The 13275-nt window shown below is 50.0% G+C and overlaps 2 non-coding genes across 2 annotated transcripts; both read left to right on the top strand.

The window, feature by feature from the left end:
* Positions 1-8436: 8436 nt before the first annotated feature.
* Trnak-cuu (transfer RNA lysine (anticodon CUU)) lies at positions 8437-8509 on the top strand. Its single transcript has one exon. It is a non-coding gene; the product is annotated as a tRNA-Lys (tRNA).
* A 1434-nt stretch (positions 8510-9943) lies between these two features.
* Trnak-cuu (transfer RNA lysine (anticodon CUU)) lies at positions 9944-10016 on the top strand. Its single transcript has one exon. It is a non-coding gene; the product is annotated as a tRNA-Lys (tRNA).
* Positions 10017-13275: the final 3259 nt, after the last annotated feature.

Raw genomic sequence — 13275 nt, 5'->3', positions numbered from 1 at the left:
AGTCTGAATTACATTTTATAGATGTATTTCTCACATATGGCAGAGCCTCTCGCTGTCTTCGTCGTCGTCGCCGCCGCCGCATCTGCAGAAGTAGCAAATGGCCATCGTGGCAAATGCGGCGAGGCACGCCCTGCCTTCGATTCCGTATGCACAAAGTGTGTGGTCTTGTTTCCCAGTCTATATTTGGTCGGTCACGTAAGAGGTTGAATGTAACGAATGGGTGGGAAAGAGCAAGGGCAGCGGCTGTGTAGAACGAAAACACAAATTATCAGGGGTGTGAGCGTTTAGAGATGAGTCATATACAAGTTGCACTTGGTCGTCAGTGACTGTGTGGCCTAATGGATAAGGCGTCGGACTTCGGATCTGAAGATTACAGGTTCGAATGCTGTCACACTCGTGTTTTATCAGTTCTGAAAAAGAAACATACCGTTTTAATGTAGCATTTGAGCAGTACGAAACCGTCTGAATGTTGCTGTTGACCATTTTCTGCTTGGAGATGCTCTTGAGCTTGAAACACACACTACAAGACCGGTGTTAACTAGCGAAATGGTCGGCAGAGTGCCGTCACCGCGAGTTTCCACTGGCACTTGCACATCTAAAACAACGTCGGAAAGTAACTCGTTCGCCTTTTGAGTCACATCAAGTATGAGTGTTAATTTTGACGCCACTAGCTCTGCAGGTTGTCATGCAATTCCTTTACCTCTCAGAAATGATTATGAAATAAAAGTGAAGTACGTGACGAGTGTGACGTTAGGAAAAACATTAGGCAGCATGGAGAGATTCTGTATGGGACCACCCAACCCAAACGAGTACTGTGTGACGTGCTGCCCGGCAAGTATTCACCGAAGCAGCCCGGCTACCTCCGTCGGTAGAGCATGAGAGTCTTAATATCAGGGTCGTGGGTTCGAGCCCCACGCTGGGCGGAACGGAATTTTGTTCCGCTGCAGATGTAAATTACCGTTTTTCTGATTAACGTGATGTAATGGCAATAGCAACTTTAAACTTTGCCTACGTCTCTGTCAGTCGCAAGGAAACTGTATTTGAAGGTGAAGGTGATTTTGTAGACATGTGTGAAAGACATGTTCTGAAATGGAAGTGTTGTTGTTTGGAGAGGACATCGGTTATGTGTCAGATGTGTAGCCAAGCAGTAATGGGTCGCCATAGCTGCAAATATTAGTCGGTAATATGAAGTGTTGTCAGATGAAGTCTGATGATCCAGACGAGCGTAAGGACGAAGTACGCAAAAGTACCGCTAGGCCGCACCCCTTTAGCTCAGTGGTAGAGCACTGAACTAGTAAACCAAGGGTCGTGAGTTCCATCCTCAAAGGAAGAAGTCGAATTTTGGAAATCAGTTGCGCGTCGTGGCCGTATAGCAAACAGTATCTGTGATGACGAACAATTAGCGACATGCCTTTTATTAAGAATTACTCTCAGATGTGATTAAGGTGAATGGCGCAGATAAAGCCTTTTTTTTTATTTTTTAAAAAATACTTTATTTCAACTACAATAATAGTTATACTTAATAACCCACTCCCTTAGTTGATTAGTGGGCCTGTATTATTATACAATGATTGTTACAAATATGCAGCTCTTAATTCTAACTTGTAAGTGAGCTACAGGTGTTACACAATGATTGGCATTACTAATATTATTGTCTATACCTACAATTAAATACCACTTCTTATCTCTGAGTTCTAACATCTGCAGCGTCACATATATGCCAGCAGAGAGTATAAACCTACTGATAATTGCCTTGCTCTTCGAGCTAAACCCGAAGAGCATGCCCCTGGCACTGGGCAGGCCAAGATGTTATTTCGCTGCAGTTTCCTAAACGTAAATATCCTAGTCTAATTCCTACAAACTAGGCTTATCCTAAGTCAAATCCGGTGCTTTCCATTTTGGTAAAGTTGACCCCTACTCCCCCTATTCCTGCACGCGGCGGATCCCAACTATGGTGGATAGTCGGCCAGTCCGCGCACAGGCGGTATGGGAACAGGGATCTAGACGAAATCGGTGTATATTTCTGAGTTTATGTTAATTCATGTCCCTCAGATATTCCATCAACACCTTACGTGATACCTCGTTTGCCAGAGTGTTAAGCAGTTGAAAGGTATCTTCGCGTCTCAGAAGTTGGTATGTGTCTTGGTTTGGTAGTCTATCTCGGAGTGTGGCTGCAACATCATTGAAGAGATGACACTCGTAGATCACATGTTCAGGAGTACCTTCCGGGAAGCCACAGTCACACGCGGGCGTTGCCTTCTTCCCAAACCGACATAGGTATGTCGGGTAGGGTCCATGTCCAGTGAGAAAGTGGAACAATCCCCTTGTTGGCTCAAAATACTTCATTTGCAAGCGTTCCCTCACGTCCGGAATGAACTGAAAAGTTCTACGTCCGGTTTCCTCCGTTTCCCAAGTCCCCTGCCATAATTCTTCTCCCCTTTTCATAATTTCCGTCTTATTTGCCACCCTCACCCCCATAATCTCTTCAATTTTACCTAGATTCCCCTTTTTTGCCCAATACCAGGCTGCTTGCTCCCTTATCTTTATATCTAGTGGGCAGAGCCCCGTTATGACTAACAGGGCCCCCCCTGGAGACGTTCTATAAGCCCCCACAGACCGTAATATCATACTTCTTTGCACCCTTCTCACTGCCATGGCAGGCACAACCCTCGTGAGTCTGTGCGCCCAGACTCCCGAGCCGTAACCCACCACTGAGGTTAAGATACTATTATGATATAGTTTAATGAGGTGTGGAGGGAGGTGAAATCTTTTATGTCCTATGGAAATGAGGTTATTTAGAATTTGTAGGGCCTTTTGGGTTACGGTTTCAATGTGCCTCCCGAAGTTCCATTTCTCATCAATGATGACTCCTAAGTATCGTGTGTCACGTCTTCGTAATACTGGTGAACCGTCGATTCTGACTGTCGGGTTCCTGGTTAGTTGTCCTTTCAGCAGTAAGTAAGTTGTCTTACTTGGTGAGACTGTCATTTTGGTGGTGTGGCACCACTGTTGAAGTTTGTCTATGGCCCTTTCTATCTTAGGTTCAATGTCTTCTCGGCTCCGGCCACCGACCAACAGGAGGAGGTCATCTGCGTAGGCTATCACCTCTAGCACATCCTCGCATTGTTGTAGATTGTCCAATAAAGGCTCCATATGGATGTCCCAAAAAAGCGGTCCAAGGACCGATCCCTGGGGACATCCTTTCGTGATCACTTTACTAACTCTCTCGCTAGAGGATGATAGCCAGACCTCTCGTTCCTCGCAATAGCTCCTCAGGCAACCATATAGCGGCCCTGGACACTCTTTCTCCCGCAAGCAGGAGAAGAGCGAAGGCCACCACAGGTTGTCAAAGGCGCCACTGATGTCCACCATGATGCCCACCAAGTATTTATGCGGGGTTGAGCCGCAGACCTCGGCTGCTAGGGCGATTGCATCAGATGCCGATCGCCCCGGCCTGAAACCGAATTGCCTGCTGCTCATCCCGCACAAAACTCTGTGTGCCGCCAGTCTGTCAGCCAGCAACTTCTCTAATATTTTACCAAGCAAGTCCAACAGGCAGATTGGCCTGTATGACTTCACTTCCGCTGGATCTTTATCTTGTCCTTTCTTTATAATGACAACATTTGCCTTTTTCCATCTCCTTGGGAACTGTTGTTGCCTTAGGCATTCATTGTATAAATGCGTTAATGGCGCAACCAGCTGGGGGGCCAGGAATTGCACCACCTCCGCCACAATGCCATCTGGCCCAGGAGCTTTCCCTCTTTTGAGAGATTTTATGTGGGCCGCCACCTCCTCTTCCCAGAAGGGGTAGACCGCTGCATCGTTGTTATATTGCACTTGATCCTCCTCTCGCAGTTGCCGCTGTGCTTCAGTTTCCCCGTCCGCATAGTCATCAGGCAACAGGGACTGGAGGAGGAACCCAGCAGTTTCCTGCCAGGACTCCGTCATCCCGCCCCTGTGCCTGACAGTTGATAGCTCCATAGGAGAGCGGATCTTTTCCCTCACTAACTTGTAGGGAAGTCCCCATGGATCCAGCACAAGTTGACTGAGCACATAGCATTCCCAGCTCCGTGTCCTGACCTCGCGTAGTTCCTTTTGGAACTGTTGCTTGGCCTCCCTATACCGCAAGTGCCATCTTTGTTTCTCCTGCCAGACGACACTGCGCTGGTAGTACCTCCTAAGCCTTCTGACAGACTGACGCAATTCCTCTAGTTCAGGCGTCCATGGTGACGTAGAGGCCGCCATGGCCCTCCTCCTGGTTGGTACAGCAGCCCTCACCGCTCTAGTTATGGCGGTCACTATGTCGTCAGTTCTGTCGTTTACGTCTATATCTTGTTGTGCGTCCCCTCCCGGTATAGGAGGAATGTCGCACTCCCTCGCTAGCCGCTCCCAATCTGCTCTATTAAAGTTATATTGCAATTCCCACCCCATGGCCCAGCGGCACTCTCTATCCCCTATGGTGAAAGTTGTTAAGTTATGGTCGCTTGTGGTGGCATTCCCTATTACCTTCCAATTTTGGAGTATGTTTGTAACATTCGGTGTTGTTAGAGTTATGTCAATATTTGTCCCTTGTCTTCCTCCCGCCGTGTAGGTAGGAGGATTGCCCGGCCTATTAGCCACCACAAGTTGTGTTGCCATAATAAATTCTTCTACCTTCTCACCATTTGCATCTCGTGTGCCACTGTACCACAGGGGGGATTTGGCATTTATGTCAGCTGCAATTATCAACTTTCTCCCCCGCAACGCCGTGGTCACTCTCGTTAGGTGATCTAAGTGTGTTTCAATATTATCACTGTACTGAAAGTACATGTTTATTATGAAGACGATTCCAGTTGGGGATTGCAACTCCACGACGTTGCAGTGGGTAGTTGTGAATTGAGAGAGCGTGGTGACTCTCAGGAGCTTATTTGTTATTATTATCGCCGCTTTCGGGACTTTTCCTTTACTAATTATCTGCCATGTTGCGGCAGCAAAAGCGACCTTTCCAGCTTGGGAGTACGGCTCCTGTAGACAGAGCACATCCAATCTCCTCTCCTCCACCTCCCTTCGGAGTTCCTGCATTACGAGTCGGCTGTTATGTGTATTTAGTTGTCCTATGTTAAGCTTTGTCATCAAGGGAAGTATGTATGTATGCGGTCATTTGGCCAGGTTTTAGACCAGTCAAATGCAATTCTTCCATTGGCTAGAACTGCCTGCTCGTAAATGTCGTCTAAGTTGAATTTCTCCCCTCTCCTTTCGAAGACTTTTCGTAGCAGGTCCCGCAGGGCTCCGAAGTCGGTGGGGAGATTCACTGATTTTAGTTGGATTCTGTCAACAGCCTCCATCACCGAGAAGGTTACCCTTCTTCCTTCTTCATGTCCTACACGAACCACATGTCTCAGGGCTGTGGTCAGGGTAGCCGGCTGTTCAAGTCTTGCTAGCTGCATAGTATATTCTAAATTAGGGTAGACCCTCACAGGATCCACAGGTGGCAATCTGACCACTCGAGTACTCTGTTCAGTGGAATTTATGCTGGAGCTAGTTACTTCATTTTCTTGAATCCGTTTCTCATGCTTGTTCTGTTTCTTTTCAGAGACTGTTATGGCCGCAGGATGCCCTTGCCGTTTCTGATGTTTTATCGGCTCTGCTCCTCGGCTTTCAGAGGAGGGAGCTGCTGCTATAGGGAGATCTGTTTGTATTGCTATGTTCACCCATTGAGGCTCAGTTTGAATGGCTATATCTGTTGTTTTAGGTTTTCCGGCGCCCGTAAGCGACCTCAGAAATAACTTGAATTTACTTGCCCTCATAGCGTCCCTCCTCCTCTTGCTCGGGGATTTATGCTTCGGCATCCTGTTCGGTATGCCGAGTTCAGCCATAATCAGTTCTGGAGATTAATCTTTGTTCCAACATTCTGTATGTTGGGCAATTCCGACCTACAGCTCCGCAAGACTTCTTCCCTCTGCTTTTGCATGGTATGCAGATTTGTGTACCTTTACAGTCCTTGTGATTATGGCCACTTTCTCCGCACTTGGTGCACGCCGGCTCCCTGGTGCACAGCCTGAGAATGTGGTCCAGGTCACCACAGTTGTGGCAACGAGGTACCACGACATAGTCTCTGGTGTTGATGGCATGGAAGCCAACATAGATCCTGCCCATTGTTGTGATGTTCTTCCACATCTGTGCTGTCACTTCAGCGACATGATGTACAACATCACGACCTCGTGGACCCGTTTTAAATCTAAGTTTAAAACAATTATTAAATTCGTCAACGCTTAGATGCTCAAAATTTTGTGCTCTGATTGTCTCTGACAGCTCTTCGTTCGTCATAATAGATGGCACGTCATAAAGTATGACGAGAGGATTTCTTTTTCTTGGTGGCTCACATTTCACCACTGAGTTCAGCTTTTGGTTCTTCAACAGCTTTTCTTTATCCTCTTCCGAGGCAACTTCTACGATGACTGAGTTCCTACTCGGTTTGATTCTCTTTATCTTTCTTTTTTCCTTCACAGGGTCCACGGTTTTCGTGAATAACTCCTGTATTTTCTTTATGCTTGTGTCTTCTCCAGGAAGTGTTCTCAAAAAGACTGACGTATCTGGCCTCTTAATTACCTTATTTATTGTCTCTCTGGTGGTGTTGGGCTTGGTGGGAGCTTGCGCTGCCCCTGCCGCCCAAGTTTTCACTGGCTGCTTTCTTAGTCTATTGTTTTCTTTTACTAGTTCTTCTAGCCTACATTCTAGTTTTGCATGGACAATGGCCCAAGCTGCCAATTCATTTTTAATGGCTGACATTCCGGCTTGGCTGATCTTGCCATTTTTTACAGATTGCTCCATGAGCGTAGTTATTCTGGCAAGTCTTTGCATAACTGACTCATTCTCGACCTGTCCCAGCTCGTCCTGAGGAGAGGGATCAGGCACAGTAGACGCACGTGGAGGCGCACTCGAATCACTCGTATCTGTCGTCGCCATGATTTACGAGTGATATAAAAAAGGTGGGAGCCCGTCTCTTACCCCGGACCGGCTCCTCTGGCATGGGGGGGGGGGGGGGGGGGGGACTTCTTGCAGCTCGCCCACCGACCTCGCCCCAAGGTCAAGGGCCCTCTCGAACTGCCGGGTTCAGCGCGCCGTTGCCAGCGCACTGGTCCCCATCGATGGCTCCGTCATCGGCGATTTCACGCGACGCTCCTCGGCAACTGCAACCCGCACTCCGGAGAGGCGGATGCACCTCTCGCCCTTCGCCGCCTACTAGCGCGAGTTTCCACCCTTCAGCCAAGGACCCACTCCTACTCCGGTGGCGGGCCGGTCCCCCAGACGTTCGGCGGTCTGGACCCAGTTAACCTGGCCCAGGCAGTGTCACCACCTCCTGGGTTTGGCAGAACACGCCCCGGTTACCCAGGGGCGCGGCGAAGCGCCCTTGCCGACTAGCGCCGCGATCCCACGCCGACGAGCGAAGTCGCCGGCATGCAGGGCTCCTGCTGGTCTGGGCCCTGCGAACAGAAAGGGACAGATGTTCGTCCCTCGACACAGCTCCCCCTGTGCCACGCACCCTTCGCTTTCGCATCGGGTTGGGTCGCCTTTGCCAAAGCGGTACAGCATAAGGTGGGACGAGGCAGTCTGAATTACATTTTATAGATGTATTTCTCACATATGTCAGAGCCTCTCGCGGTCGTCGTCGTCGTCGCCGCCGCCGCTTCTGCAGAAGTAGCAAATGGCCATCGTGGCAAATGCGGCGAGGCACGCCCTGCCTTCGATTCCGTATGCACAAAGTGTGTGGTCTTGTTTCCCAGTCTATATTTGTTCGGTCACGTAAGAGGTTGAATGTAACGAATGGGTGGGAAAGAGCAAGGGCAGCGGCTGTGTAGAACGAAAACACAAATTATCAGGGGTGTGAGCGTTTAGAGATGAGTCATATACATGTTGCACTTAGTTGTCAGTGACTCTGTGGCCTAATGGATAAGGCGTCGGACTTCGGATGTGAAGATTACAGGTTCGAATGCTGTCACGCTCGTGTTTTATCAGTTCTGAAAAAGAAACATACCGTTTTAATGTAGCATTTGAGCAGTACGAAACCGTCTGAATGTTGCTGTTGACCATTTTCTGCTTGGAGATGCTCTTGAGCTTGAAACACACACTACAAGACCGGTGTTAACTAGCGAAATGGTCGGCAGAGTGCCGTCACTGCGAGATTCCACAGGCACTTGCACATCTAAAACAACGTCGGAAAGTAACTCGTTCGCCTTTTGAGTCACATCAAGTATGAGTGTTAATTTTGACGCCACTAGCTCTGCAGGTTGTCATGCAATTCCTTTACCTCTCAGAAATGATTATGAAATAAAAGTGAAGTACGTGACGAGTGTGACGTTAGGAAAACATTAGGCAGCATGTAGGGATTCTGTATGCGACCACCCAACCCAAACGAGTACTGTGTGACGTGCTGCCCGGCAACTATTCACCGAAAAAGCCCGGCTAGCTCAGTCGGTAGAGCATCAGACTCTTGATCTCAGGGTCATGGGTTCGAGCCCCACGCTGGGCGGAACGGAATTTTGTTCTGCTGCAGATGTAAATTACCGTTTTTCTGATTAACGTGATGTAATGGAAATAGCAACTTTAAACTTTGCCTACGTCTCTGTCAGTCGCAAGGAAACTGTATTTGAAGGTGAAGGTGATTTTGTAGACATGTGTGAAAGACATGTTCTGAAATGCAAGTGTTGTTGTTTGGAGAGGACATCGGTTACGTGTCAGATGTGTAGCCAAGCAGTAATGGGTCGCCATAGCTGCAAATATTAGTCGGTAATATGAACCGTTGTCAGCTTATGTCTGATGATCCAGAGGACCGTAAGGACGAAGTACGCAAAAGTACCGCTAGGCCGCGCCCATTTAGCTCAGTGGTAGAACACTGGACTAGCAAACCAATGGTCGTGAGTTCCATCCTCAAAGGAAGAAGTCGAATTTTGGAAATCAGTTGCGCGTCGTGGCCGTATAGGTAACAGTATCTGTGATGATGAACAATTAGCGACATGCCTTTTATTAAGAATTACTCTCAGATGTGATTAAGGCGAATGGCGCAGATAAAGCCTTTGCCAAAGCGGTACAGCATAAGGTGGGACGAGGCAGTCTGAATTACATTTTATAGATGTATTTCTCACATACGTAAGAGCCTCTCGCGGTCGTCGTCGTTGTCGTCGTCGCCGCCGCCGCTTCTGCAGAAGTAGCAAATGGCCATCATGGCACATGCGGCGAGGCACGCCCTGCCTTCGATTCCGTATGCACAAAGTGTGTGGTCTTGTTTCGCGGTCTATATCTGGTCGGTCACGTAAGAGGTTGAATGTAACGAATGGGTGGGAAAGAGCAAGGGCAGCGGCTGTGTAGAACGAAAACACAAATTATCAGGGGTGTGAGCGTTTCGAAATGAGTCATATACAAGTTGCACTTGGTCGTCAGTGACTGTGTGGGCTAATGGATAAGGCGCCGGACTTCGGATCTGAAGATTACAGGTTCGAATGCTGTCACGCTCGTGTTTTATCAGTTCTGAAAAAGAAACATACTGTTTTAATGTAGCATTTGAGCAGTACGAAACCGTCTGAATGTTGCTGTTGACCATTTTCTGCTTGGAGATGCTCTTGAGCTTGAAACACACACTACAAGACCGGTGTTAACTAGCGAAATGGTCGGCAGAGTGCCGTCACCGCGAGTTTCCACTGGCACTTGCACATCTAAAACAACGTCGGAAAGTAACTCGTTCGCCTTTTGAGTCACATCAAGTATGAGTGTTAATTTTGACGCCACTAGCTCTGCAGGTTGTCATGCAATTCCTTTACCTCTCAGAAATGATTATTAAATAAAAGTGAAGTACGTGACGTGTGTGACGTTAGGAAAACATTAGGCAGCATGGAGGGATTCTGTATGGGACCACCCAACCCAAACGAGTACTGTGTGACGTGCTGCCCGGCAAGTATTCACCGAAGAAGCCCAGCTACCTCAGTTGGTAGAGCATCAGACTCTTGATCTCAGGGTCATGGGTTCGAGCCCCACGCTGGGCGGAACGGAATTTTGTTCTGCTGCAGATGTAAATTACCGTTTTTCTGATTAACGTGATGTAATGGAAATAGCAACTTTAAACTTTGCCTACGTCTCTGTCAGTCGCAAGGAAACTGTATTTGAAGGTGAAGGTGATTTTGTAGACATGTGTGAAAGACATGTTCTGAAATGCAAGTGTTGTTGTTTGGAAAGGACATCGGTTACGTGTCAGATGTGTAGCCAAGCAGTAATGAGTTTTTTTTTTTTTTTTTCCTTTATTGTGATTTTAATACCTGTGACAAACAGGTAGGCCGGCAGCGGACCAAGTATGCCGCTCTTCGGCCTCAGAGTATACACAGAACAGAGATGAGTGAGATATAAAAACAATCAAGACGGCGGGGTACAAACAGTAGACAAAACAGAGTTAAAACGGAGTCGGTCACGTGCGTAGCACAATGGATAAAAGCGGAGAAACACGGTGCACAAACGCAGATGGCAGATGGCCACACGTGAACCAGCGGAGCACAAACGACGAAACACAAACACACTGCAGGAGAGTCGAGGCACAAACACATGCGATGGTCTTCGGCGTAGGACGATGAAAGTAACTGATGGAAGACAGCAGAGTCGTGGCCTGCCAAGGGGAAAAGGTGTGGGGAAGAGGAGAGAGAGGGGGAGGGGAAGATGCCAGTGGAGGAGAGGGATGGAGGAGAAGGGGGAGGGTAGGGGGAGTGGAAGCCCAAGGAGAAAGGGGAGGGGAGGGAGGGAGAGAAGGGAGAGAGGGTGCCCACAGGAAAAGGAGAGGAGAGGGAAGGTAAGGCTCAAAGTTGGTAGGAGGGGTAGATGGAGGGGAGGAGGGCATCATCAGGGAGGGGGAGTTGACGGAAGCCACCGAGGGAGAGGGTGTGGAGGGTGTAAAGATGGAGAGCAGGTGGGATATAGGAATGCAGGCGCGGCAGCGGGTTGGGGTGGGAGAGGATGGGAGAGACAAGAGGGTGTGGAGGATCAAGCTTGCGGGAGGTGTAGAGGATCCGTAACCGTTCGAGGAAAAGGAGGAGGTGCGGGAAGGGAATCAGGTCATAGAGGATCCGCGTGGGGGAAGGGAGACGGATGCGATAGGCGAGGCGGAGCGCATGGCGTTCTAGGATCTGAATGGACTTGTAGAAGGTAGGAGGGGCAGAGATCCAGGCGGGATGAGCATAGCAAAGGATAGGACGGATGAGGGACTTGTAGGTGTAGAGGATGGTGGAAGGGTCCAGACCCCATGTACGGCCAGAAAGGAGCTTAAGGAGGCGGAGGCGGGAGCGTGCCTTGGCTTGGATCGTCCGGAGATGTGGGTTCCAGGAGAGGCGACGGTCGAGGGTGACACCAAGGTACTTGAGAGTAGGTGTGAGGGTGATGGGACGGCCATAAATAGTAAGATAGAAATCAAGGAGACGGAAGGAACGAGTGGTTTTGCCTACAATGATCGCCTGGGTCTTGGAAGGATTGACCTTGAGCAACCACTGGTTACACCAAGTGGTGAACCGGTCAAGATAGGATTGGAGAAGGTGCTGGGAGCGTTGCAGGGTGGGAGCGAGGGCAAGGAAGGCAGTGTCATCGGCGTACTGGAGAAGGTGTAGGGGAGGTGCAGGTGGAGGCATGTCTGCCGTGTAAAGGAGGTAGAGAAGAGGGGAAAGGACGGAACCTTGGGGCACACCGGCGGAGGGGTAGAAGGTGTAGGAATCAGTGTTGTGGATGGTGACATAGGAAGGACGGTGGGAAAGGAAGGAAGCGACCAGACGGACATAGTTGAGAGGAAGAGCAAAGGTTTGGAGCTTGAAAAGGAGACCGGAATGCCACACACGGTCATATGCGCGTTCGAGGTCGAGGGAAAGGAAGATGGCGGAACGACGGGAATTGAGTTGTTCGGAGAGGAGGTGAGTGAGGTGAAGGAGGAGGTCATCGGCTGAGAAGGACGGCCGAAAGCCACATTGGGTAGGGGGGAGGAGGCGGTGTTGGTGAAGGTGCTTGTGTAGGCGGCGGGTAAGAATGGATTCCAGGACCTTGCTGAAGACCGAGGTACGGCTGATGGGACGGTAGGAGGAGACAGCGGAAGGCGGTTTGTCGGGCTTGAGGAACATCAGGATCCGGGAGGTTTTCCACAGGTCGGGGTAGTAGCCGGTGGACAGGACCACATTGTAGAGCCTGGCCAATGTGGAGAGGAAGGAGGCAGGAGCTTCACGGAGGTGACGGTAGGTAACACGATCGTGACCGGGAGCAGTGTTGCGTTTAGGGCGAAGTGTAGCAATGATATCTTGAGTGGTGATTGGGGTATTTAGTTCTGTGTGTGTGATGTTGTCCAAGTACTGGAAGCCAGGAGCAAGCGGGGGGACAGAGGTATCAGTTCGATCACGGACATCAGGAAAGAGGGAATAATCGAACTGGGGATCGTCAGGGATGGTAAGGATATCGGAGAGGTAGGAGGCGAAATGGTTGGCCTTACTAAGGGCATCAGGGAAGGGGTGGTCATCATGAAGGAGAGGGTAGTAGGGAGAGGGTTGAGATCCGGTAAGGCGGCGGAAGGCTGACCAGTACTTGGACGAGTTGATAGGTAAGGTGGCATTAAGACGGGTGCATGTCTGTCGCCAGTCCCGGCGTTTCTTTGCCGTGAGTAAGTTCCTGATGTGTCGCTGTAGTTGCCGGTGGCGTCGTAGTGTGTCCTGGTCACGTGTGTGAAGGAAGGCACGGTAGAGCCGGCGGGATTCACGCAGGAGAAGGACGGCCTGTGGGGGTAAGGTGGGGCGGTGCGGATGGATGGCAATGGTAGGGACGTGGGCCTCCACGGCCTCAGACAAGGTCTGCTGGAGAAAGGAGGCAGCACGGGTAACGTCATCAGGTTGGTGGTAGGTGAGGGGGTGGCTATCGACCTGGAGAGCAAGGGAGTCCCGGTAGGCATTCCAGTTGGCACGGGAGTAGTCATGGACATATTTCGGGGGAGGGTCATGGCGCGGGTCGGGACGGGGGCGACGACCGTCTGATACAGTGAGGAGGACAGGGAGATGGTCACTGCCAATGGGATCAAGGACGTCCACCGCTATGCGGCCAAGCAGGGTGGGGGAGGCTAGGACGACATCGGGAGTGGTATTGGATTCAGGGCGGGTGTGTTGGGGAATTGGAAGGACGTCGCCTTGGAGGGTGGCAAGGAACCGATGCCACCGCCGTAACTGGGCGGCAGAACGACTATGGATGTTAAGGTCGGCGGCGATCACGTAGGAGGAGAAGGTACGGTCGATGTGGGAA

This window comes from Schistocerca gregaria, chromosome 8 (assembly GCF_023897955.1).
Source record: "Schistocerca gregaria isolate iqSchGreg1 chromosome 8, iqSchGreg1.2, whole genome shotgun sequence".
Lineage (NCBI taxonomy): Eukaryota > Metazoa > Arthropoda > Insecta > Orthoptera > Acrididae > Schistocerca > Schistocerca gregaria.
The sequence above is the reverse complement of the archived record's forward strand: the minus strand, read 5'-3'. Positions and strand labels throughout refer to the sequence as shown.